The sequence below is a fragment of the Elephantulus edwardii genome, unplaced genomic scaffold, assembly GCF_000299155.1.
Source record: "Elephantulus edwardii isolate Elephantulus edwardi_28Jun2011 unplaced genomic scaffold, EleEdw1.0 scaffold00064, whole genome shotgun sequence".
NCBI lineage: Eukaryota > Metazoa > Chordata > Mammalia > Macroscelidea > Macroscelididae > Elephantulus > Elephantulus edwardii.
In genome coordinates, this window is record NW_006399814.1 from 14,547,258 (window position 1) to 14,551,776 (window position 4,519).

Below are 4,519 nucleotides of genomic sequence, written 5' to 3' on the forward strand. Positions count from 1 at the left end.
TTAATCGACTGATAGGTCTAAGAGTGTCACTAGTTCCAGTAGCAGTAGCAGTGACAGTTCAGCTAGTGATTCTTCATCAGAGAGTGAGGAAACGTCTACCTCATCTTCATCGGAGGACAGTGACAGTGATTCATCATCTAGTTCTTCGTCTTCAGCCTCTTCCACAAGCTCTTCCTCCTCCTCTGATTCAGACTCAGACTCCAGTTCCTCCAGTAGCAGCAGCACCAGTTCGGAGAGCAGTTCTGAGGAGGAACCACCAAAGAAGAAGAAAAAGAAGTAGAATTGTTCCATCCATATTGGAATGTTGAACTATAGACATTAAAGTGATTCTCCAAAGAGAATTTTGAAATTGTTTAAGGCCAAATATATTAATTGGTCAACATTTCTAAAGTTCAAAGTTTCTAAATGTTTTACATTGTAAGAGCATTAAGAATGGATTGTATATACAAAGACTTCTTTATTTTAAAAGGGAGTTTTGTTTTGCTTTTTTATGTTTAAAATGTATCTGTAAAATTTAATCAGAGCTGAAATCTAGTAAATCTGTTTTTGTAAGGAAACATCTTTTCTCCCTATAAATTAAATGCCATACTTTGTTGTATGTTAATGGTATGTATCTATCTGGTTTTTTTGGATAAAATACAAGAATATCTGATGGCAGATGTCTAATGTTTTTTGGCTGTGTGTTGTATATAGAACTTCATAGAGATTTACTATAAGGTCATCTGTTTTCCTACTGTTAATAAATGTACTCTATTTTTATGTGAATGTTCAAAAAGTTTTTCTGACTTCTTATTCTAAATCAAAAAATTGAAAGGACTTAATATGTTTATACCTTTTTAAAGGTATAAATCAAGTGACTGTGTTACAGAATTTATTTTTCCTCCCTGATTTCTTGAATTCTTAGAGTTGCACTTTTCTGTGGAAAATCATTCTGAAAGAACCTAAAAAAGGGGCAAAGGTCTAAAAATCTCAGGAGTCTAATTTTATTACTGTTTGATACGTCCAATGTATTGGAAAAAAGAAAATAGCCATGTAAAAGGAGGAAGGTGATTTAAGAATCTCTGTAGCAACATGCTGTCAAAGGTACTATTCAAAGGGAAAAATAAGGTAGATGTTCAATGAGGTGGAGTGACACTAGTAATTTTAACAGTGGACTAGAGCTTGATAGAGATCATGCAGATTGTGCAGGATATGGCAAGACACAAGGTTGCCAGTTCATAAGGTCATTGTGAGTTGTAATCAATTCAATGGCACCTAATAACAACTTAAGAGAGGTTCCTTTGATTTTTGTTAAAGATAATTAGGACAGTGTTGGTTACTAATTATGAAAATTCTTTTTAAACTTTCATAAAGATTGTCTCTTGGCATTTTTTACAATTATTGTATGACTGTTTATATGGTAAGTGGTTACATATCACTGTCTACTGCATATATATGAGCAACTTAGATTAATATAACATAATTTATCTAATATAACATAGCCTATGCACAGTTGAAATCTAGCATGAAAGGTTAAAAATTAAATACTGCATTTTTTCTTAAATGTAGAATGATCTGTTGTAATGAGATTATTTGGTTTAATGTCACGTTTTGTGAAAAGCTTTTTTTGAGATAACATTTAAAAAATCTTGGTTTGGATTCAACATAGTAAAAGCTATGAAAGCTAGGTCTTTTTTTTATATTTTTATGACAGAGTAGTAGAAAATAACTTATGATGAATATGGGCTTCTAATGTAATGATTTAAGGAGCCTGTAATTACTTGTAAGATTTTCAGGCTATTATCAATTATTGTAAATAAACTCTCAACATCTTTTGAAAGGCTTCATGCAGAATTTATCAACTGACAGGTAAATTTAATAAATTACTAATCAAGCACATTTTACAATACTTGTTACTTTTGTAAGAATGGTGAAACTGTCTTACATGCTTTGGGCATGATGTCAGGAAGAACCAGTCCTTGGAAAAAGAAATCATTCTGGGAAAGGTTCATAGAGTTTTCAAGGCCCCTTATTTCAGAAGCAGTGGACGATCCTGCTTTTTGACTGTCTGCATCCAAGAGCTCTGTTAAAACCTGTCCACCATGGGTGATCCTGCTGGTATTTTACACTGGAAAACACTAAAAAATGAGAAACAGGTGCAAACATAAATTAGTAATCGGAATGTGGATGTATAAATTTAGGATAATTCAAAGTCATAAAAATGAAATAGTACACAAAATGTTTGGCAGTGTAGCATTAGTGAGTTGAGATGGACGGGTATTATCCAGTTTATATCAAATAGTCAAGTAATCTATTATGCTAAAAATGAAAAGTTGACAAGAATGGTGTTGGGTTCATACTAAAAAAGAACATTTCAAGATCTTTCCTGAAGTACAATGCTATGAATTAATAGGATGTTTTGTTAATATAGCTGTTACTCAAATACGTGCACCAACCACTAAAAGATTAAGAAATTTAAGATTTCTACTATTGCAATCTGAAATTGACCAAAGATGGAATCATGATGCATTAATAAGTATTGGTGTTAAGAAGGCAAAAGTTAGAAATGAGGAAGGACTGGCAGTCAGAAATTAGAATGAGTGACAGAAATGATACTGGAGATCAAATGATTGAATTTTGTGTGAGGAATGGATTATTCATTGCAAATACACATGGATTTCACCCCAGGACTCTATAGAAATAAAATTGAATTTATCTGTGACGGGAATCCTTGAAGAAGCTCACTATCAGTAGTTAAAAGCAGGCCAGGTGCTGAATTACGGGATAGACCATCAATTGTTAGTGTGTAGTTTCAAAAAACAAAAGCTTAAGAAAATGAAAATAAGTTCATAAGAACCAAAATACAACTGAGAATCTATCCCAACTGAGTTTAAAAATTATCTCAAGAATAGGTATGAGACACTGATCACTAATGATTGTAGACCCAGTGAGTGGTGGAATGATATCAGGGATATCGTTCATGAACAAAGCAATAGGTCATTTAAAGGCAGGGAGAAAGAAAAGACCATAATGGATATCAGAAGAGACTGAAAATTGCAATACAGCATCAAGAAGCCAAAACAAAGGGAAGAAATGGCAAAGTAAATGAGATGAACAGAAGATTTTGAAAGGCACCTCTAGAAGAAAAAGCAGTAGTTTAATGAAATATGCAGAAGAGCTGGAGTCAGAGAAACAAAAGAGAAGAACTTGATCAGCATTTCTTTTTTTTTAAAAAAATTAATTTTAACAAACATTTACAGAGATTTTGGATTTCCATTCATTCATTGCCGCACTTTTCTCCCTGCCCACCCCTCCCCACCAGTTCGCTCCCCTCTCCGAAAAGAAAGAAGAAAAAAATTCCTTCATTGGTATACAATTCCCCCACCCCTTCCCCCCCACCCTGAGTACACATCTCTATGCAATTTCTTAAGCTCAAAAAACAATTTCTTGGTGTCTGCCCCGGGGGCCACGGCCACCCACCTCCCACAATGGCTCTGAAGAGAATCTGCAAGGAATTGAGTGATGGGGCCCTCCAACACAGTGTTCAGCAGGTCCTGTTGGAGATGATATGTTCCATTGGGAAGCTACAAAAAATGGGACCAAATGACAGTGTCTATCAGGGTGGAGTATTTGGTTATTTCTCCACAGATTACCCCTTCAAACCACATAAGGTTGCATTTACGAGAATTTATCATCCAAATATTAACAGTAATGACAACATTTGTCTTGATATTCTATGGTTGCAGTGGTCTCCAGCACTATTTCAAAAGCAAGTACTCTTGTCCATCTGTTCTGTTGTGTGATCTCAATCCAGATGATCCTTTAGTGCCTGAGATTGCAGGGATCTACAAAACAGAAAAGTACAACAGAATAACTCATAAATGGACTAAAAATATGCAATGTAATTAAATTATTGGATAGCCTCTATAAATATAGGGAGCTCTGAAAGAGGGGGGGGGGAAAGGAACGCCTAAAATTCAAGTCTTGAGTTACAATACTGAAGGATTCTATGGGTAAAATACTGACTGGTGCAGGAAGCATCAGAAGAATACACAGAGTCACTGTAGCATAAAGAATTGGTAGACACTGAACCATCTCAAGAAGTATACAATGTACCAATAGTACTGGAGGTACTGAACAGATCTGCACTGAATATATTAGCAAAAAAAATAGACCTTATGAATTGATGGGATACCAATGATAGTGTTTCAACAAGCAGATGCAGCCCTGGAAGTGCTCAGTAGTCTATGCCAAGAAATTTGGAAGACAGCTCCCTGGCCAATTGACTGGAAGAGATCCACATTCCCATTTCCCAAGAAAGGTGATCAACAGACTGGAAATTATCAAACAATATGATTAATATCATATGCAAGTAAAACCTTACTGAAGATTATTCAAAATTGGCTGGAACATTATTACATTGGCAGAGAACTTCCAGAAATTCAAGCTGAATTCAGAAGAGGCCATGGCACCAGGGATATCATGGTTGATGTGAGATGGATCTTGGCTAAAAGCAAAAAATATCAGACAGATGTTTACT

At 35.0% G+C, this 4,519-nt stretch overlaps 1 pseudogene; it reads left to right on the forward strand.

Moving 5' to 3' along the window:
- The first annotated feature begins 3,467 nt into the window (after positions 1-3,467).
- Positions 3,468-3,888, forward strand: LOC102871491 (annotated as a pseudogene).
- Positions 3,889-4,519: the final 631 nt, after the last annotated feature.